Genomic DNA, 23280 nt, shown 5'->3' on the forward strand with positions numbered 1-23280 from the left:
ATCCAGTCTGCTGCGGCCTCAGAATGTTCAAAAAACCACAGCCGCGGGGGAGCGCCCGGTTTGGGACGGCCGCCCGGGACCCTGTGGTCGCTCTCAATGACAAAGAATTTACTGAGGCCCTTGGGTTGCAGGTGTTTCAGGATGAGGTCCTCAACAAAAAATCTGGGGTTTGCCCCTCTGATTTCTCCAGAACCCCCAGGATGCGTAGGTTATTGCGAAGTAGACGGCCTTCATAGAACAAACAAAGGGTTGTGTTGACCTACAAGATACGCCCCTTACTAGTGTTGACGAGAAAGTGGGTTGATGGGTCCTGCTTGAAATTGCCTGATGGCACGACATCTGCTGCCTATGCAATAACAACACTTCAGACAGTAGTTGAGACAGCTCGCATCCCACAAAAGTCAGCTCAGGCAGCTGAGTTGATAGCCCTAACAAGAGCCTGTGAGCTTAGTACTGATTTTTTTGTTAACATCTATAGCAACAGCCGATATGCTTTTGCAGTGGCTCACGAATTTGGGCAACTCTAGAAGGAAAGAGGCTTCCTTACATCACATGGGACACAAATAGTGCATGGGGAATTAGTACATAATCTCCTTACTGCCTTGACATATCCTAAGAAAGTAGCGATTGTCAAGTGTAGCGCACACAAGAAAGGGACTGATAAAATAGGACCGGGCAATGCCTTTGCGGATCATACAGCTCGTGAGACTGCAATGCAACGAAGCACTACATCTATGTACGTGTTTAAGTCACAAACTGAACGTTGGCATGATGCCAGGCAAGAAGTACTGGACATGCAACGATCTGCCTCTGCTGATGAATTAGACCAATGATCTAAGGAGGAAACATTGGATGATGAGGGCTGTTGGAGGAATAAAGACATGACCAAGTGGAGAATGCCCACAGCCTACTTACACCTTATGATTTACATGGCACATGGGCTGGCACATGTTGGAGCATCCTCAATAGCAAAGCTACTTAATGCAAGTTTGGGACCATCCAGATATTGCCGGCACAGCTAAAAAGATAGTCCTGTCTTGTCTGATTTGTCACCAGTATAATCCTGGAAAGGGAACACAAACTCCAACAGGAGGATTTGCAATACCAACTGTACATTTTGAGTTTCTGCAAATGGATTACATCCAGCTAGAACTTTGATATAATCTGAAGTATGTCTTAGTGGTGGTCTGTGAATTTAGTAGGTGGATAGAGGCATACGCTACAAAAGATAATACAGCTCTTACTACAGCAAAGGTGCTCTTAAAGGCGTTTGTCGAGTTTTGTGGAGTGACAACGGCCCCCATTTCATTGGGCAAGTTGGTGAGTATGCCTTGAAAGGATTGGGGATTAAGCGGAACTTTCATGCAGCTTTTCGCCCACAGTCAGCAGGCATGGTGGAGCTTTACAGCTCCAATGTTGAAATTGAAACTTGCCAAAATCATAGCTTTCATATCTCTGAAATGGCCTGATGCACTGACCCTAGCTTTGCTCTCCATTAGATCGATACCCTATACACGATCTGGCCTCACACCATATGAGGTGTTTTTTGGGAGGCCAAAGAACATTTGGGGGATTCCTAAGCCACACCCTATACATGATGTACCTTATGTGTTGATGAGCGACTGCTTGTCTCAGTTGACTAACAGCTTGCTTTCTATTCATCAACAGGTTCGAGAAGCTCTTCCTGACAGGTCACAAGGTGATGGTCATGATCTGCGGCCCAGTGACCAGGTGATGGTGAAGGTGTTCCAGAGTTCAAGCAGCATCAACAGTCTTATCTCAACAATACATTTATTCAAATGTTGCATCACACCCACAATGCTATGAACATTACCGACTGTTGGTTGTGTGGAATGATGCCAGCTCATCAGAAAAAGGGAGAAACGCCTTTCATTCCTCTGCTGTTTTCACACAATGGTTCTTGTACAGCCTGGTTTGCGCTACTATGGGCTTCTAAAGTTGCTAACATTACTGAAGCTGATGTAGGTGGACTGAATGTCCAATTAAACAAAGTGTGTTACTCTGATGAGGAAGGAGATCGACAAGCTAAAGGACCTATATGGGAAATGGAGAAGTATCGTTGAGGAAATTCCTCTGCCCGCTATGTTTTCTCTAATACTCGAACAACCAAAGGAAATGGACCTCCTGTTATAGCTGTTACTAGAGCTCCAGCAGACCTTTGTGTGAGCAGTATTGGCAGCATTCCTGTGGAGAAAAGTGACTGTACTATAGTGTTAAATCTTACTGGAACGAACAATAGCAGCTTTTGGTCAACACATAACGCTTATTTTATCTGTGGAAGTAAAGGGTATTACTACCTTCGTCTCTCCATTGTATCTATACACTACCCTTTTCCATTCCTCACCCCATTTTCCTTTTTTTCTATGCTACTAAAAAGTTTTTTTCTGGTATCTTTTGTAACTATTTTCCCCTCGGCTCTACGTCCTGTCTTCCTCCTACCCCTTTACCCTATCCCTTTACCCTTCCTGCTCCATTCACCTTGTCCCCTATGTTCTTTAAATGCTTTTCTTGATACTTATGTAACTTTTAACTGATGTAATTTGCAACATTATTGTCCCTCATGTAAAGCGCTCTGATTCCATCAGGTCTAGCTAGCGCTATATAATAACTCATTAATTAAATTTGTTCCCATTTAGTACTCTTTCTCCCTTTGTCTACCTCCCTGGCTCCGAGCTCCTATGCACTCTCCCCTTAATCTCTCACCTTGCCTGCTAGTCTGCCTAGCCCCATGTCCTTTGTGCCCTTTGACTAAGCACTCCTTCTCCCCTTGTTGGGGAAAGATCCAATATTTATAATCTGGAGTCTCAGCGTACCCGCTGAGAGAGTCCACTGCGCCAAGGGAGCTACTCACAGCTGAGGTATGGTAGGGCACCCCTTGCCAAAGCACTCCCTCTCCCCTTTTTGGAGAAGGATCCAGTATGTAGGCCTTGGAGTCTCAGAGACCCCTCAGAGAGAGTCCACTGCGTAAAGGGAGCCTCCCGCAACAGAGATAGGGAAGCGATACCACTTCCCCTGGGATCACAGCTTACTGGACTTTGGACGTTGCTTTGACTCCTCTACCGGTTTGTGTCCCCGTCGCCCTTCACCTCTTTCCATGCGATGCCCTTCACCCTCCCCTCCTCTTTCCCGCCTTCATTACCTGTCTACTTCCCCAGCTCCTTCCCCCTCCCCTGAATATTTCCCCTTGCTTGCTTTTCCCCTTTCGTATTTGTGCTTATTGTTTATCTTGACTTTACAAGTAACTATGTTTCTATGCTCTAATAACTGTGTAACCTTTGTAAAGATGTAACCCGTAACTATGATCTGATGCTCATGTAAAGTGCTCTGATACCTCCGGGTCTAGCCAGCGCTATATAAAACCTTTAAAATACATTTAAAAAAAATAAACCTGTGTTTTTGGATCCTGCATCCTACCACAAAGACTATAAACTATATAATGACATTTCTAAGCAACTGATAGAAGAGGACAATAAATCATGAGGCGTATCAAATTGATACTGCATTGCAGCAGTACATTGACTTTAATTTGGCGCTATTCTTCTTAGTTGGTGCAGCCTTAAATAGCAGAAAAATCAGGCGCTAGACACATGTTGTAGAGGCTGTAACCAATCAGACAGCCATGGTGTGGAAGTGGATTATTAATAATCCACTGGTGCAGGGGTGACCCTTAGCCCACGGGTTCTTAACAAGTAAGGAGGAATCAACAGTGTAGCAAATTACAAACCATAGGTCATTTATTAAGCATTCATGAATGGGGCTCCTTCCGACAAGCCCTATAGAGATACTCCAGGAGAGAACACACTGAACGATGGGTTATTTGGGTTTTTAAAGGAAGAGATCACAAACAAGGGATGCCCAGAGGTAAATAAAGCTTTGGGAAAAACACAAAAATGAGGTAACAGCAAGAATTGACAGCCTCTGTGTCTTGTGCAATTGCTACGTCCTAAGTCTGAATAACCAGATATTCTATCTGAGTAGACTTTACTTGAGGATTAATCATTGACTGATAACCCTTGAGCAGATTGCCACCTGTTCTTTTGTGCTGACTTTGCATGTTTACACAGCCTACAATGTCCCAATCTAGATTTTTTACTCATGTTTATGCAGGTGCAGTGTCAAGGAGATAGAGCCAGGCTGAAAGCAGGGCAGGGGTGGAAAAATGGATGAAGCACAGCTTAATCAAAAAACGAGTGAATTCATATTTTACATTTCAACAGTCCTCCCTTTTCAGCTAAGCTGAATCTATTTTAAAAGTACATGTATTATTCTCTGATGTCAATATTCATAAATTCGTAAATTTCAGTTTGCATCATCATTTCTCCATTTGATTCATGAACATTAATTGGGGAAGCCTTGATACTGTTATAAAGTAGCTATACAAAATGTGCTATCACAGGGAAATGCTGAATGCAACAACAGCAAGTGAGAAAGATGGCTCTTATAATTACTATCCCCATTAATAATTTCCAGCCCCAAGCAGAAACAATACCCCAAAACCATTCTGACCAAGTCCATGTTCCTTTTTCCTTGTGTATTTCTGCAGCTATTTGGTGAAGTTTTTGTGTGGCACAATTGACATTAAGGGTGTTTTATGTGAATAATGAACAAATGTATTGTACTTATATATTTGGCAGTGTGAATCCTTAAGAGAGGACAAGGTGAAGTGATAATGTTCAGATGCGGTAGGAGTAGGGGTCACTAGGTTATGAACAGGGTAATATGTTTCCGGCCTTCAAAATAGACCCAAAAATCCCAATACTAACAATAGAAAACATACAAGTGTCCCTATTTTTCTACTTTTAATCCAAAACTGTCAGCTTTTAGCGGTGGCATTCGGGGCAAGTAAAAACACCTTCCCTAGGGGCCTTAATGGCAGATCGACAACTCTACCCATTTCAACCTAATCTATACATAAATACTTATTTCAAAAGATCACCTAACACTATTCCATTTACTGATCTTTTATATTCAACCTGTATATTTCTTAACCTTCCTTCCTCTTACTGTAGTATTTGTTGTTTGATTGCCGAAGTAACAAAGAGTAGTGTAACGATCAGCCAGAAACAGAGCAATGTAATCTCAATTCTCCCAAAATTCCATCACTACACTATCAGAGAGCATTAAGTCCCAAGTGTCTTTTGCTTCAAAGCCTCACTTGCAAGCTTATGTACCGGTCCGGACGTTGGCGGTATTGACCACCGGCATGGGTTGCTACCTCTCCAGAGATATTTTCTTCAATCAAAGTCTATAGTTCTTTTCGGCCCGTGGTCGTATTTCGTATCAGGGCTGAACAATGTCAGGATGTTCAAACAAAATCTGTTCATCTGGGTCAGGCATGATGGCAGCAAGTTATTGTTCCAATGACTCCACTTCACCATGTTTCCAAAAGATCACCATCCCCAAAAGGCACTTGCTGAGGGATCTGATCATATTGAAAATCAGGTATTTCTCTTGTTATCCACTGATCATATGGCAAAGGAAGTGGCGCTTTCTTTCTCCACATCACTGGCATGGATAAAGTGTGTGTGCCCTGTGCACTTAACACAGTCTGGATGGTGAAGAGAACGTGCACTGGCCTCTGAAACTGTTGGGTAAAGACACAGTCTCTAGGCCTCAGCTTGTGACCTGGACCTTTAAGACTGGGAGAGAGACTGGCCTTCACCTTTGAATGGATCAAATGCAAATCGTCAGTCAACACAGTAGTCAACAAGAAAAGTAAATTCAATGGCAGATTGTCCTTGATCTTGGTACACCCTGTACATTTGCTGGCCTTCCCATATTCACCTCAATTGGTTGCAAGATCTCGAAGGGCAGATCTGGGGGTGCAAAATATCCTGTTCAAACAGGGTACCTTTTCCTGTGCTATAAGTATGGCACATCATGCACCTTTTGACATAGAACGCTGCCACCCTGGGAATCAGAATATTGAGCCATACACGGTCTGACATGGCCACTATTCCTTTAGCACTAATGTGGGCTGAACTGTGGGCCGTGGTGACTATAGCATTCACATAGCAATTTGGAAGCATTCATCTTTGCTTTCCTGACAGATCTATCCAGCATCCTGTCACATCCTGACAACCATATCTTTTACACTGTTCCTTCTCTTCCTCCGTAGCATCTTACTTTATTTCCTATACTTCCCTAATGCAATCTAGAGTCAGATTAAACATAGTCACTTCTGGTGGCCATCTAGCTGACCTACAATATACATTAAACATACTCTAGGCTGTTTGTTTAGCTGTTTCACTGGCAAAAGTATTTCCCTGTATTACCTCATCTATAATTTTCTTGTGGACAAAACATTTAACAATAGCAACTCTTTTTGGTAACATCAAGGTATACAGTATCTTTACTGTTCATTCCCCATACTGTATCTCATCACCATGCTAAGTCAAAAAGCCCCTTTTTTCAGAGTCGTCCAAATGGGCGACTCCAAAGGCATATACATTAATATTTACAGTCAAATCTTTACTTAATTCACAGGCTCTAGTCAAAGCTGCTGCTCCACAGATTGCACTAACATTTGTTGTATTTTACATAACTCAACCAGTAACTGTATAGGTCGCTGTACTAGAGCCATCAGGTAGTTTGTAACATGAACCAGCCACGGACAGTTCCCCTAGTGGGTCAGATTTAGGGGTATCTGTCAGGTCTACCTGTCCCTTGGTCTCCTTCTCAGTACTAAATATGCAATCATGCTTCTCATCTTGTTGGGACTCAGGAAGAGGCAATACAGTGGCTTAATTAAAAATGTTATAGCATTTCAGAGTGATGTTTGGAGCAAAAAGTGTCAACTCATACCCTATTAATATTGCACTGGTCAGGTGATGGGTCTGAATTTTTTTTTTTTAGATATCCACTAAATGTGGTACCATAACTGTCAAATTGTGACCTTAAATATACATTTCAGATTGCTTTATCGCAGTGGGGTCCAATGTGAAGGAGAAATATGCGCATGGCCTATTCCTTCCTACATTGGACCGTGCCAAGCTGCTACCATCTTTTGCATGCGCAAATTTGTAATAATCAGGTTTTACCTAAAGCAAGAGCATTACATAAAGCATTTTTCAATTGCAAAAAGACAGCTTCTCACTGATTAGTCCAAGGAAGCGGCATGCATACGTGCTTTAATGTTAAAGCAAGCAGGGGTTTTGCAATTAGTGAAAAATGTTGTAATAAACGCACAGATATTAGATTGAGTCAGTGGTTTCTGCAAGTTATGCACCAATTATATCCTATGTTGGTGTATCATCTTATCCCTCTTTGACAGGAGGAGACCTAAATAGGTAACCTTCTGTTGCCAATACTGTAATTGGAAAAGAGATACTTTGTCCCAAGGAGGCTAAGTGATGCAATAATTTCACTGTAGTCTGCTACCTTCTGCTGCATTGCCTTGTCAATGAGTGGCTTGTGAGCTACCAGTAGATCACCAAGTACCTGTGAGTAGCTCTCCTGTGTGCAGTTCAACATGTATTTTAAAAACAAATCTCATGCATGCATTCAAGATAACATTTCTTTTGTATTTTCACAACTCATAAACTGATGTCTACATAAAAATAGTTGACATTTTGAAAATGTACTTACAGCTATTATTTCAGTTGAAGATATTTATTACTCATAATTATATCTTGGGGCAAAGGAGTATTGCAGCTATTGTTTGTGTCTAGTACCCATGTAATATTTCTGTTCAAATTGTTAAAGCCTTTTTTTTTTCATTACTGCTGAAAACCCTGGCTAATGCACTAATGTGATCACTTTTGTTACAGAAAATGTTGGAGACCCTTGTACTAACCTTCAGTTGTTGTGAAATAGGGCTTGGCATGGCGCTGCCAGAAAATCCCACTGATGTATTAACTTTACCTGAGAAACAACAGGATATAGAGGGACTACTATCTTGTTACTTTCTCTCAAATCAATCACAAATCGATAAACTTTTATCCTGTATTCCATCCCATCTTTTAAGGACAAGAAGAATAGGGCTATTACATACATAAGAGGAAACTTCCACAAAGATGGTAAAGAAATCAGGGACGGACTCGCCCTGTCTTTGCTTACAAGCAGTAAGGAGCGTCCAATATATTTTCCGTGCCAGAATTATCCTCTTTATATAAGTTAGTATGTTGCCAGGGAGGTCCAGTATGAGCTGACTAGGTTTTCTATCCATCTCAGCTGCTACTATGGCAGTCCAATCTTCTCCTAACTCAACAACATGATACTGTTTCCGGATGAGTCGCCACATATCTGGTGGCAGGATCATACCAAAAAACGTATCAATATCTGCTAAAATCATGATACAGGAATCAATGGCTGCGTGTACATCATCATAAAATCCTGTAGTGTTTTTCCGGATGTCTGGTAAGGAGCCTTTTAAAGTGAGAACATCCTTCCTTTTCCAGGGCATATATATCCAATTGTACAAAAAATGGGCTCTAGCATTGGGACTTTCTGCATTCCCTCTTCCGGGAACAAACTGTGGCGCAGCTTCCCTCATAGGTCTTATTCGAGGAGAGGAAGAGAGTTCATTACGATATACAATTATCATTGCTATAGCATTATTAACTCTACTTACAGGGAAGGCCCTATATGACACTGTCGATTAATAGATCTAACTTTATCGTGCCGTTCTGTCCTGTAGTCATCTCCCATTGAACTATAAGTTGATGTGGAAGCTTATTTATCAGACAAAGAAGTTCGCCCTCAGAAAAATCCTGTATCTCCTACCTCCATTTCTAGATCACTCAACCAATTTAATACCATCAATCTTATCGCGTCCTGACAAAACTAAGGTACAGCAGAATGAAGAATTTTAGGGGTGGAGATAGATACAGGAAGTACGGGATCATCAGTCATTTCAGGTGCAAATCCTGGGAGGGGGGGTGCAGTGGCCTGAGATGGGAGTAAGGGATGTACCGGCACTGGTTGGAAAATAGGGATCTGGGCAACAGAGGTGGAGCAGGAGGTGCAGGGGGAACGACATGTTGTAGTCCAGGGGGAAGAGGTGTTAAAGGTACATATGGAGCGGGGGTCGTTCAATCAATAATTCATCAATATCTGAATCCACATCTTCTTGGTGGACCTGAACTGCTACTGTTGGTCTAACTATATATTCCTTAGATGTTAATAGCTCTCTATCTAAACATTTCTTTTTCTCCTGAACTTCCTTATCCTTTCATTCCTTATACTTCTGATACTCTGTCTTCCTTTCTTGTTTCCTTTGTACCTTCTCTGCCTTATTCTGCCGATCCTTGGCCTAACTTTTCCGCCTGTCAGCTTGGTGCCCCAAACTTACAGGCGGAAGGACAGTATCCGGACACGGCTTCTTGCTAAGACCCGACTCTTACACTCACAGGTCTTTTCTGCCAAGGAACAGGATTTCTCTCCAACACAGGAGTTTTTTCTGCTCAATTAGACGGCCTTCAACCACGTATCTCTGGAACAAACTTTGATGAGATATTTGCGTTCTCAACTATCTTTTGCCCTGAAGAAGCCCATTCACTGGGCAAAACGCGTTGGCTGGTTCTATCACTGTGCATACTACAATGTAATGTAATGTAAAAAATTCTTGTAGAGCGCAACTTACACCGGACGGTGTCTTGGCACAGCAAGAAAGGACAGAGTGCCTATGTGTAAATACAGTGGAAGAGGTGGGTTTTAAGAAGAGACCTAAAGTGGGGGTAAGAGGGAGAGAGTCTGAGTTCTAATGGGAGTGAGTTCCAGAAAGAGGAAGCCAGGAAGGAAAATCTGAGACCTCCATGTTTTTTGCGCTTAAACCTAGGAGTCTGAAGAAGCGCATGGTTAGAGGATCGGAGGTGCCTGGAGGGGACATAAGGGTGTAAAAGAGAGGAGATAAAAGAGGGGCCGATGCCGGCCAGAGATTTATGGGTCAGGCAACCTAGTTTGAACTTGCAGCGCTCCGACACAGGGAGCCAATGGAGGGCCTTGAGCAGGGGGCGGACGTGGTGATGTTGTAGTGTAGTTCCTATTATCCCAATAGGCTCTGCGCATTGGAATAATACCTTCAATAGTATAGGCCTAGACCAGACGTTAACTAGGTCTACTACTGTCAATATTAGACTTAAAGTTTTGGGTTTGCCAGCTAGCTCAGAGTTCACTAGAAACTTTCTCGAATAGGCAAGGAGGAGTTGAACCTCCCTGGATAGACAAGAAGGGATTTAGTTTCTGACAACCATAGAACATGACAACTTTGCTCTCCCCTAATCAAGAGTGTATCTCGAGAGTCGTGTGAACAAAAGGCAATTTATTTTACTCAGTCAGTACGTGCATTCTTAGTCTCATCAGATTGTAGAGAAAAGGAAGAGACGGGCGTGTTCAATAAAAGATGTTATTTATTGATCAGTCTCTTTTCTCATACAAGAGAAATGGATCGATATTATTGCAATACTTATGGTTAAGTAAAGTGCATACATTAAAAGCAGAAGTATAAAATAATACTGTAAAAACATTGATATGGTTTCTAAGCCATATGAAGGTTTAAAATGAATAAGATATATTACATACACATATACATTTGACTAATCGTACTCAACTGGTATTTCTAACTACGCCTACCCCGTGTACCTGACCTAAGTCTAATGCGTGGGCGGAAATAGAAAGTTACAGTTTAAGTTAAGTTTGTTTTGCCAAGTGACTGACTAAAGAATTCTCTGTGAGGGGTTATTCAGTTCTGTACCTGGAATCTAGGATGGATGAGGGATGGTGTCTCTGGTCTCGATATCCCAGGCTGCCTGCGAGGGCTACCCGGAAGCGCCGGAGCTGGATTTCTCGGCAGGAGAAAGGCAGCGTCTCGTTCTCAGCGCGTCAGGAAAGGCGGGGCTGCGCCAGCGGGGTCTGCTCTGCTCTGGGCTTCGGCAAGTCTGGCTGCTCCGATCTCGTCACCACCGCGTGTGTTTGCATAGGGCAATATCGGTAATATTTATACCTTTAAGGTGCCGAGATTGACGTAAGGATGGACATAGATACGTCAATAAGGATGTCATACGACCAGGTCGTTAGCACATTCTTTTGCTGAAGTTCTCGGTGAAATCAAAACAATGGCCGCAGGGTTTTTCCCAGGTTGTCATAGGTTTGATTTGTTTTGAGAACTCCGTATGCCTTATCAGGGGCTGGAGGAATATCGCTTGTCTAATTAGATGGCAAGCGTTATGACCTAATCAGATAACACGTTCCTGTGCCGTAGTGTGGCTTTATCAGATAACGGTTCCTGCATCATGGGGGTTTTCTGCCTCATGGGATGGCTGCTAGTTAACTTGTTAACCAGAATAGGGTCAGGAATAGGTGGATCGATACAGAACCTATAGGAATACATCACACCCACTCCACGCTAACTATGGACATATTTACGAATCTATGCATAGTAAAACATACTGTTGAGTATCGTGTATACCTTACCACCCCAAAATACATAAATGCATTTTGAAAATATCAAATATACGGAAAACAGTCACATGTAATGTATGCACTCAAGCTGTAGAATAATGCTAAAGTAATCACGCATATCTATACATTATAACTAACATGTATATGAGAATGTACACATGAAATTGCTCTTAATACAGAAAAAAGGTTCGAGACCATTTCATCACAGAATAAAAATAATAATGAACATACCAGCGGGCAGCTAATGTCTATAAGCTATCTAAAATTAGAAATTTTAGTTCTCCAAGAATAGTTCTTACTTTAAGCAGAAGATAGTGTCCCGAAAAATATGCAAAAATATTTTGGGGCTGCTGAAAAAAGTTGCTGTCCGTGAACTGGAGGGAAAATTGTTCATGGTATTTTGTTTTTCAAGTTGAAGGCCAAAATCAGGGAACGCCGTGTACGAGCTTGCTCAAAAGTCTCTATTTCTGCTCTGGTGAGAACACCATATCATTTAGACTCTCGAAAAAGTTGTCAACAGCTTCCTGGGAGAGTTCCACTAACTCGGAAATAGGTGTAACCATGCATTCGTGCGCATGATTGTCTCCATTGACATTCTGATTAATGTCGCTGACAGAAGGTCGTACCTGATCGATGCTGCTTTCATCTTGAACTTCACTACCCCTTAATCGTAGTGGTGAAGCTTCCACGAATGCCGTCATCAGGATTGGTAGCCTTTGAGGGCAGCACAAAGCATGAGCCTTTATCGGACTCAACAATGTTTCTGCATCCATTGGTGCATCCGATTGTAGCGTCAGACAGGTGTCTAACACGCATTCTTCTCCGCATAGCAGGCACCTTAATACAGGTAAAACACATCGATGCCACATGGGTCGAAATGATAGAAACCAAGTCATGTTCAGGTCTCTAAGCCGGGATAGTCCCAGGATTTTTGATATCCGGTCCCGGTATCCAATGGCTAGGATTGTTTCTTCCCTTGTCGCAGGTGTTTTGTCTGTGACATGGTTTGCCATAACGAAATATAAGGACTAAGAATAGGATTCCTGCAATTAGTCCTAAAATGAGGGGAAGTCCGCCAAAAATCGAATGGACGAAATCTGGAAAAATACCCAGTATGGCTTTGAATGGTGTTAATGCCATCGAAAATACCGTCTTAAATACTTTTGAGACTCCACTGGTATCAGAAATATTTAAGATTTCATTCAGGATTTCTGCGAAATGTATGGGGGAATTAGTCGATAACAATGAATGTATCTCTGCAGTCGTCCTTGCGACTAGGAGATCATACGTTTCTTTTGATGACGTGAGCCTTGTCGGCGTCTGAAGAAGCACTGTTTTCATTCTGCTTAAAGTATCTATTCGAATAGAAGTAATTTTCAAGTTGGGCCATGCCCTTGCCTCCCTGTCTGGAAGGGAGCTGGGGAACAATAAGCGTCCACAGCACTTGACCTTCGCAGTCGTAGTTACAAGATAAGGAGTCCCGGGCATAAGACTACAGCATCTGCGGTCCACAATTAGAATGTAACTCCCATTATAGAGACTTTGAAAGAATGGTTCTATCTCTGTAGCAGGTGTGCCTAGCTGGTGACATGAAAGGTTATTTGAGTTCCCTTCACAGGCTCCATGCAAACTAATTCCGTTACACAGAAGTGTACCGCTTAGTGACATCGCACAATTATTGCCACTAAGAAACACTTTCTGTCCTTTATTACTGACACATGCATGTGAATAGGGCAAGTCCCATGTTGTTTTAATGTACCCTTTTCCCAATTTTTCGTACATGCCAGCCTGTATATATTTTTGGCAGTATTGAAACCTGAAGGTTTAGATTGGAATATTAATTATCCCATGTATTATCCATTCACTGACAGGTCGTTCTGACATTGTCACTGGTAATCTTTCGAGTTATCAATGCTCAGGATTGTATAATCAGCACCCTTCTGGGCCATACTGATTTGTTTATCAGTAAGGTTAAAGATATTGAAAAGTGACGTTGTGTTGATTAAACGCCAAGGCACATAGCCTGAACGCAGATTTTGTAACGTCCAGCCAAGCTGTACAATAGAACGCAATTGAGACTGACCGTGTTGTAACAACAGTAAGTCTTGCGATATTATTTCGATTGCTGAAGACACAATGCTGTCCAGAGAAAAAACTCTGGAGGACAGAGTCATTAACCCATTGTCCACTACAGAAAGTGATTTTTCCAAATTAATACGGTCAATTTCCCGTATCCTTTCTGCTGTCTCAATTTGAGTAACCTTCCAGGCCTCATTGTATGCTGCATATACAGAGGCTGCTATGAAACGCTTTTGACGCTGTTTGCGTGGTCCCATAGTGAAATCACGCAAGTCAGCACCATCAGTAAGTAAAGTTAGGTGTTGCTTAATTTCTGCCAGTGTGGATGTTTGTAGCCATTGAAGGCATAATTTGCCCACACTGTAGGTGGTTATTATCCCTGGGTGATGTCTTTGGGGATATCTAGGGTCTGGCCTGGTCATTTTGTACCCCTGTGTTTTGTTCAGGAATCTGTCTTGACAGTAATTAGTATCTGTGGGCCAGATCAACCACTGTTTCCAATCAGGATGTGTTCTGTTTTGGTTTAATACATAATTTACGTCTATCTCTTCATCTGTGGAGCTATTGCTGTTCATTGTTGGTTTTGGAATAGACGGTTTATTTAAGTCTTTGATTTTGGCTAAGCCAAGACAGGTAGTTTGTTGAACAGTGTCATTTAAAAATATAATTTGTTCTGGGATCATGCAGGCTCTAAACAAAGATTCTATACCCTGTACTTGCCATTCTTTTGTGCCCCAAACACTTTTCAATTCAACATTTTTGTCCCAATAATCAAAACCAAAAGTATTCATTTGTTCAAAGAATGAGTCTGAATATATCAATTTTGTGTTGGTTATCATGGTCTTTGTCCCTGTCTTATTTGACAATTTGAAATAAAATGTTTCAGCATTACTTATGTTAAAACCTGAAAAGTATGAATATTTGTCGTAAACGGTTCTTGAGCTTCCTTTTGGAGGGGTTGCACAATGTTCCCATTGATTATAATTTAAAACATTTCTAGGTTGTGCAGATCTATGTAAAAAATGGTTACCATAGTGGTTATAACAGTACATACTATCATAATTTGTCGAACCCTGCAAATAATCATGTTTCGTAAATTTAGCAGACATCACTAAGTCAGACATCATATTGTTTATACTTTCAAAGTCCCAATCATCAGCAAATGTGCTTGGTTTTACGAAGTCACTCAATGAGATTTTAATCTGGTGTGGATATTTCAGGATTTCAACCGGACCATAGATTTCATAGTCAGTGTTATCCCATGCTACCCCACCCGGTATAGGATTGGCTGTGAAGTTGACTGAAGAAAGCTCTCTTTTCTCGACGTGTGAAGATGTGTGTGGTTTGAGGATCAAGTTGATTTTCTGACTTGCTGTGTCCATTTTAGCATATTTTCCCTCAATGAAGCGTCCCAAAGTTAGTATCATGATGAGCCAAAGTATGAGGATAAATGCACCAAAACCCACCCAAAATTCAATCCATGGAGAAATTAGATATGTTTCTTTAAGTTGTTTCAAAAGTTCTTTAGCTTTATCTTTAAAGGTTTTTGATGATGGCTGTGTTTTTGATTCAGTGAAGCCTTCGGAGGAATCATCGAAGTTTATGAAGTAGCCGGATGCAGTTCTGTCAATTGTTCCAATTGCTTCAGGATTACTGTTTCTTGCATAGTCGTTTGTTACTTCATTATAGGTTGGTGTGTCTCTGCTAAATGTTTTTATTTGGGTGTTCAGAGGTCTAAGTTCCATTGCATTTTTGCATAGTCCTTGTTGTTCTTCTGTAGGCGTTTCGAATGTGATTAGCCTCTTTGTTAGGACCTCTGTACTGGTAGCAAACCTTGGTGTTCTGCTACTTATGGGGAGTCCACTTGGCCTACTATTTGTTATCGGCCACATGATTGTGGTTTTACCAGGTCGATGGATACAACTCGGTTCTCCTTTTTACCAGCAAGCGGCGGTAGTACTACTGATCTTGTCCCGTTGACAGACAAGACAGGAACTGCTTTTCTGTAAGAAGGCCCAAATTCCTTCTTTACCGCGATCTTTTCTCTGACTAGATCCCCGACTTTTGGAATCCAGACAGGTCTTGCTGGGACAGGTGGTGGTTCTTCAGTGGTTGTTGGCTGCTGTTTCAACTTTATGTTGCTCAGGTCTTTTCTTGTTTCATTTAAGTCCTGTAAAATAGCCAAACGATCTTTGATATCAAAGCTTTTTTCCTTTACCACTGAAGTCTGACTGTCAAGGTCAGAGATTAACATCCTAGTTCCAAATAATAATTCGTACGGACTGAATCCCTTCAGAGAATTTCTTGGCAGGTTATTTAGACTACGTTGGACACTTATTAGATGTTTGACCCACCCAGCTCCCGAACCTAATATCCTTTCCGTTATAGATTGCTTTATGCCTTGGTTTTTTCTTTACACCATCCCGTATCCCTCAGGAAGGAAGTGAGAAGATTCCCGCTGTGCTATGCTCATTTGTGAGGTGCAAGTTTCAATCACCCCCTGGTATTCTAGCTGATCTAGGATTTCTTTTACCTGCTTTTTAGCTTCTTGCTTAATTGGGTACTGCCTTTGTGCAGTAGGTTGTGATTTTAACTGGATTTTGTGAGGAGGAGAGTCCTCATCCCATCCTACATGATTTTTATATAAAGCAGGAGCTTGAGCTACTGCCCACTTTCTGGCAAGTGTGTATTTTTTATGAATTGGGATATGATTTGAGAAGGCAGGCATAATTATTTCTTCGCCATGAGGGCACTCCCTGACAAACTCTGGTGGCCAGTCTTTTTCAGCTAGAAGGATGTCATAGCCCTTGGAGAGATTATCCCAAAATAGTCCCCTTATTTTTCTAGTCTTATCCCCCTCTATACGTAAAGTTATTTCATATATTTTGTGAGGTTTGCTAACTCTGGTGTCTGCAGTTTCCACTTGAAGATATTCATTCGTGTCCACTGTCTCCAGATGATTCATAAGGACTTTGCAAGCTATGCTCACTTCTGCTGCGCTGTCTAGCATTGTCTGAGCCCATTCTCCGTTTTTCAGTTGTGTCCTCAGTATTCTCGGCATTGTTAACTACCTTGATACTGGCTACCTTCTTTTTTGGAAATTGTAATTTCTTTTTTAGCTGAGCAGGTTCCTTGTCTTTGGACTTGGCGTGCTCTTCTCTTTGTTCTGATCGTCCTCTTCTTTCCGATTTCTGCGAGGAAGTCTGAAAAGATTGAGAGGGACGTGTATCAATGTCTTGATATCTAGCAGGCTTCTTTATATTATCCCTATTTCTAAGGTTATATCTTTTCCCAGAGGGGTCACTCTGGGGTGACCTGTGTCTTTGGTTCGGAGATTTTTCTCTTCGCCTAGGAGACCTTCCTCTGGACTGGAATTTCTTTTCTTTAGGATTGGATTGTTTGTTTCCATCCCAGCTCTTTTTTTGTGATGTTGAGTTATTATTAAAAAATATTTTTTCAGGACTTTCAATCAGTTGTGGTTTTACTGGTATTCCACCTAAACTATCTCCACCTAGTTCCTCATAGGATTTTTCTATGATTCTGGCAATTTCAGCTGGTTGGTCTGCTATATCTGTCTCTTTTAACCTCTGGCGGATCGCCACGTTTGCTGCTTCTCCCTTTATGTTGGCTAATAATATAGCCGAGACCTGCTTGAAGTCTTTTAGTAATTTCATACCAAGAGTTAAAGCGGGTTCTGGACCATATTCGTCTTGAATTTGTTTTAGCACATCTGGTATTACCGAAATGGATGGAACACCGTGCGTTTTTGTGTAGATGGAAGCAAATACTGTACCCCAAGTGTCACAGTCCTCAATGTGTGGTGCGATTCCCATTGGAAGACAGATAGTCAGAATCCTGTGTTTTTCTAACGGGGTGGTGTCTGGAAACACAGCCTCTATTTGGGTGATTTTTTGTGCTAACCAGAATGGTATTTGTTCCCGTTTAGCTGGTACTTTACCTAGGCAGGATTGTATGTTCTGTGGTGTAATTTTATTTGTGTTCCCCTGGTGAGGGGTCAGCTGTGGAATTTTAATTGCTGGCTGAATTGTTGAAGTCCGCATCACATATTGGACTAATTGTCTATGTATCTTTATTAATTGTTTTAGTTGTACTAAAAGATCTGCTGCAGGCATTCTTTCGAACTCTGGATGTGGTGTGTATCCGGCTAGGACCGGCCACGTTGCTCCTGGTCTACCTAAAGGACCGAGCCTGGTGATGTGATTATTGTGTTTTAGGGCGCCATTAAATAAGAGCAGGTGCTCTTGAAATTTAAGTGGTACTTCCACCTCCTCGAAAGGAGTATACTCTTCAGGAGGTTCCTCTGTTTTGTAATAGTGGAAGTACTTTGTTACAGCATTTGCTGCTGGAAAATGTATCCATGAATAGTATACCTCTGTTTGCCGATATTCGTGTGCCTCAAATACGAATATGACTGTACCACCTCTAGGTGTCAGTCCATTTTCTATAAGTTTTAAGGTTATAGATTTCCTTTTGATGACCGGGATCAGTATTATATCCTGGTCTGCTTCTTGCAGTGCAGTATCAGCTGCTGCAAATTCAGTTGCTAATCTAACTGCCTCTCTTTCATCATCGCTGTCTACCATTTTACCGACAGGATGGTTACTTTGTTTGTTTGCAGATCAGGTTTCTTATGGAAACAAAGATTAGATGCACAATATTTTGGAACGGTTTATCCTTCAACGTTGACTAAACCAAGTACCATACATAGGAGTTTCCTCCTGCGAGGTTTGGCGGATATTACCTTTCACCCACTCCAGACGTCTTTGGAGTAATATGGGAAAAAGGGGTCTGAGTGAGAAAGCACGACTGAGTTACTCTAAATGTCTTACGTTAGTTTTATCGCCCTTCCAAACGCGTTGGGCGCCATGTAGTGTAGTTCCTATTATCCCAATAGGCTCTGCGCATTGGAATAATACCTTCAATAGTATAGGCCTAGACCAGACATTAACTAGGTCTACTACTGTCGATATTAGACTTAAAGTTTTGGGTTTGCCAGCTAGCTCAGAGTTCACTAGAAACTTTCTCGAATAGGCAAGGAGGAGTTGAACCTCCCTGGATAGACAAGAAGGGATTTAGTTTCTGACAACCATAGAACATGACAACTTTGCTCTCCCCTAATCAAGAGTGTATCTCGAGAGTCGTGTGAACAAAAGGCAATTTATTTTACTCAGTCAGTGCGTGCATTCTTAGTCTCATCAGATTGTAGAGAAAAGGAAGAGACGGGCGTGTTCAATAAAAGATGTTATTTATTGATCAGTCTCTTTTCTCATACAAGAGAAATGGATCGATATTATTGCAATACTTATGGTTAAGTAAAGTGCATACATTAAAAGCAGAAGTATAAAATAATACTGTAAAAACATTGATATGGTTTCTAAGCCATATGAAGGTTTAAAATGAATAAGATATATTACATACACATATACATTTGACTAATCGTACTCAACTGGTGTTTCTAAAAACGCCTACCCCGTGTACCTGACCTAAGTCTAATGCGTGGGCGGAAATAGAAAGTTACAGTTTAAGTTAAGTTTGTTTTGCCAAGTGACTGACTAAAGAATTCTCTGTGAGGGGTTATTCAGTTCTGTACCTGGAATCTAGGATGGATGAGGGATGGTATCTCTCGTCTCTGGTCTCGATATCCCAGGCTGCCTGCGAGGGCTACCCGGAAGCGCCGGAGCTGGATTTCTCGGCAGGAGAAAGGCAGCGTCTCGTTCTCAGCGCGTCAGGAAAGGCGGGGCTGCGCCAGCGGGGTCTGCTCTGCTCTGGGCTTCGGCAAGTCTGGCTGCTCCGATCTCGTCACCACCGCGTGTGTTTGCATAGGGCAATATCGGTAATATTTATACCTTTAAGGTGCCGAGATTGACGTAAGGATGGACATAGATACGTCAATAAGGATGTCATACGACCAGGTCGTTAGCACATTCTTTTGCTGAAGTTCTCGGTGAAATCAAAACAATGGCCGCAGGGTTTTTCCCAGGTTGTCATAGGTTTGATTTGTTTTGAGAACTCCGTATGCCTTATCAGGGGCTGGAGGAATATCGCTTGTCTAATTAGATGGCAAGCGTTATGACCTAATCAGATAACACGTTCCTGTGCCGTAGTGTGGCTTTATCAGATAACGGTTCCTGCATCATGGGGGTTTTCTGCCTCATGGGATGGCTGCTAGTTAACTTGTTAACCAGAATAGGGTCAGGAATAGGTGGATCGATACAGAACCTATAGGAATTTATCACAATGTTTGGGTTGGTGATAGATCAGGCGGGCTGCCTGATTCTGTACCAGCTGTAATCTTTTAATTTGATATTGTGGGATGCCAGCATATAAGGCATTGGCATAGTCAATCCAAGAGAAAATAAAGGAAGAATATCAAACACTCACTTCGTTTATCTGATTATAGATTTGTAACTTGCTTTAATTTATGTTGCCTCTCATCCACAAACAAAATGCAATATTTTCTATGATCTACTGGCAGCAGGTCATTTGAGGTGGGCAATATAGGGGTACTATTCTTGTGACTAGTCTTGATGGTGCAGTCCGTTGGAACCCAGCTGCTTGTTGCTATGATAATTTCGTACCAAGTACAAGCATGTTATATAAGATATAAAAAACTTATAAACAGTGAGAAATAAAAAATATTATCACATTACCTGTAAGGAAAAAAATGTTTAGTCAAAACAAATAGCAAGCTTTAAAAAAGATTCCAAATACCAATTCAAAACAGATTGCAAATACCAAGTCAAAAACAGATTCCAAATTTCAAGTCAAAAACAGATTCCAAACACCAAGACAACTTCTAACCAAATGAACCAGTTCAATACAGATTTACCTTATTTGCAGTCTTCAACTCTCACCTGTCCATCCTCCCTGATCCCAAAAAATTGACCATCCGAAGGCCCCAGTCAAGGCCAGCGGCCATCTGGAAGATCAGAGTCGAAGAGCTGAAAAATCACCTTGGACCACAAGAAACACTAGTCTCTTCAGGTGGTGCGCTCCTCAGCGAAGTTCATCTTACTGACCCGATCTCCTCCCCTGGTCCAACTGCAAGCCCTTGATGGGGATCCACATTCGGGCGCCAATTTGTGAAAGTGGATTATTAATAACCCACCGGTGCATGGGTCACCCTTAACCCACAGGTTCTTAACAAGTTAGGAGGAATCAACAGTGAAGCAAAGGACAAACCATAGGTCATTTATTAAGCATTCATTAATGGGGCTCCGCCCGATAAGCACCATAGAGATACTCAAAGAGAGAGCACACTGAACGATGGGTTACATGGGTATTTATAGTAAGAGATCACAAACAAGTGAAGCCCAGAGGTAAATAGAGCTTTGGGAAAAACACACAAATGAAGTAACGGCAAGAATCGACAGCCTTGGTGTCTTGTGCAATTGCTACATCCTAAGACTGAATAACAAGATATGCTAGCTGAGTAGACCTTACTTGAGGATTAACCATTGACTGAAAACCCTCGAGCTGATTGCCACCTGTTCTTTTGTGCTGACTTGGCACTTTGCATGTTTACGCAGCCTACAATGTCCCAATCTAGAATTTGTACTCATGTTTATGCGGTTGCGGTGTCAAGGAGAGAGAACCAGGATGAAAGCAGGGCAGGGGTGAAAAATGGATGAAACACAGCTTCCTCAAAAAACAAGAGAATTCAGATGTTACATTTCAACAATGGCACTTGGAAATCTCACGGAAGAACTACAAATTGTGAGAATTGTGGCGCTTCAAAACAGGATGGTCCTTGTCATCAACCTGGCTGATCGTGGTGGAGCATGCCGCATTATCGGGAGCAGTTGCTGCGTGTATATCCCTGACCACGCCCCTTCAATTTTGAGGCGATTTCTAAAATGCACAAAATAGCCATCAGGATTCAGGAACATGGACTTTGACTGGATGGCTAAGAACAATGTTTACTGTCTGGGGCTGCAAGTTATTATCAGCCCTATGTATATTTGTTGCGATCCTTTTTCCTACCGTCTCTGTGTACGCTGTGGCCCAATGCTCTTTTCCCTATGTGCTTCTACTTGTACCTCATGTATACCAGCTAAACGAACTGTTCAGAATGTAAATGCCCGACTAGTAACTGACCAAGAAATAAGAGAACTAATGTTAGTAGATATAAGTGATACGTTTTATGTTTCTTCTTCTGCATAGCGAATGTCATCAGACAATGCTAAACCGTCTGTGGAAATCGCAGAAATTGCCATTAGCATAAGCTGAAGCCATTTTAGTTGTTGCTTCCATTTTGTTAAGCCATGTGATTCTGCCGTCTTCACTGTTGCCTGCCTTTCTATTCTGCTTGAGTCAACAGCTTTAGTTAACTCCTTCTATTTCAAGCCAGAGCAATGTATGAGCTCAGAAAGGCCTGTAGCTGCTAGAATGCACCTGTTTTAGAATGCAACTGTCAGACTATTCCAACTGAAGGAAGCAGTTCTGTTTCCCCTCCCACTTTGCTGACCAAGTGTTATCTGTCTGCCCATGTTAGTCGATAGCTAGTCCTGTGTATACCTGTACCTTCTATTTGAGTCTCCATGCTTACTCAGTAGCAAACAGGGTATAAAGGACCCTTGGTTTCTGCATTCCATGTACTACCTCATGAGCGATTAATAAACTTGTTATTTGATATTCCAGCTTCCGTGCCAATCTCTATTTTGTTGGTTTAAGGACCCGTGGACATATAAGGGTGAATCCCTGCACCTGTGGGCCCCTGAAAAGGCTCATTTCCACAAGGAGTTGCTTGGTCAGGACACAGGTGATAGCCATTGTATTGGATACCAGGTCTTCCAATGTATGTTGCTTGTCTCGCCCAGAGCAATTCCTTGGCTGGAGGAAATGGCATAGCCATTTCCTCATGCCAAGCAAGACCTTCCCATTTGTGCTTCTTGTCGGTCCCAGGGCAGGTGCTTGGCAGCAGGTCAGGCTCTGCATTTGTTATTGGTGATCATTCTTTCCATGTGTACTGCTTTGTCACATAAAATTGCTACTTAGCACGTGTAGAGGTCAATGCCATGAGCTTTGATGGCAAAGCCTTTTCTTATGTGGTGCTTGTCACTCACACAGATTTGCTTGGGGGGGGTACAGGCCATGGCCAGCATTGATGACTAGGCTCTTCGTCTGCCTGTACACTAGTACTGCTACACAACTTGGATGACATTTAAAAAATGCTGGACCAAAATAAGTACTGCCTCCTAATCCTCCTTGACCTTTCATCCACATTCGACACTGTTAATCACGACAGTCTCCTTGTCAAGATCCTGCTCACCTGAACATCCAGATAGTTCTGTTGGGAAGTCGAAGACAGTCCGTTCCCACCCTCGAGCCTCTGGTCCCTACTGCACTGAAGATAAACAGTGCGCAAAGAAAAGAAGTTTAAGGGAAGGGGGAAGTGGATAAAATAACAAAAGAGAGATAAATACAGCTCCTCAGATAGCGTCTACTGGAGATGAGCGTAAACTGGCTGTAGTACCTAGCAAAGACAAACACAAAACATATTATTGTTCCCTTCTCTCATACCAGTGTTTGTTCCACCTATTCTACTGTTGAACTCTAATGCTGCATAATCAAACATGTACCTCTCTGTTTCTGGTCTTTCTGTTCACCAGATAGAATTGTCTTGTGAGAAGGATGCGATCTTCTACCTTAAGAAAAAATAACTGTTACCTCGTTATCTAGAGCATAACCCAATACACAACATGTACATATACCTATTTGTGACTCACTTCTCATTTATCCTGTAATAGTGTTCTAAAA

At 41.9% G+C, this 23280-nt stretch overlaps 2 long non-coding RNA genes across 2 annotated transcripts in view; both read left to right on the top strand.

Moving 5' to 3' along the window:
• Positions 1 to 3427, top strand: part of LOC144817733 (uncharacterized) — a 111597-nt gene extending 108170 nt beyond the window's left edge. The window contains exon 2 of the long non-coding RNA XR_013606967.1: positions 1669 to 3427. This is a non-coding gene — a long non-coding RNA (uncharacterized LOC144817733). The remainder of the gene's footprint in view (positions 1 to 1668) is intronic.
• LOC144817732 (uncharacterized) overlaps positions 1 to 23280 on the top strand; it is a 1017752-nt gene that overhangs the window by 221030 nt on the left and 773442 nt on the right. The gene's annotated exons all lie outside the window — the stretch shown is intronic.

This window comes from Lissotriton helveticus, chromosome 2_1, assembly GCF_964261635.1.
Source record: "Lissotriton helveticus chromosome 2_1, aLisHel1.1, whole genome shotgun sequence".
Lineage (NCBI taxonomy): Eukaryota > Metazoa > Chordata > Amphibia > Caudata > Salamandridae > Lissotriton > Lissotriton helveticus.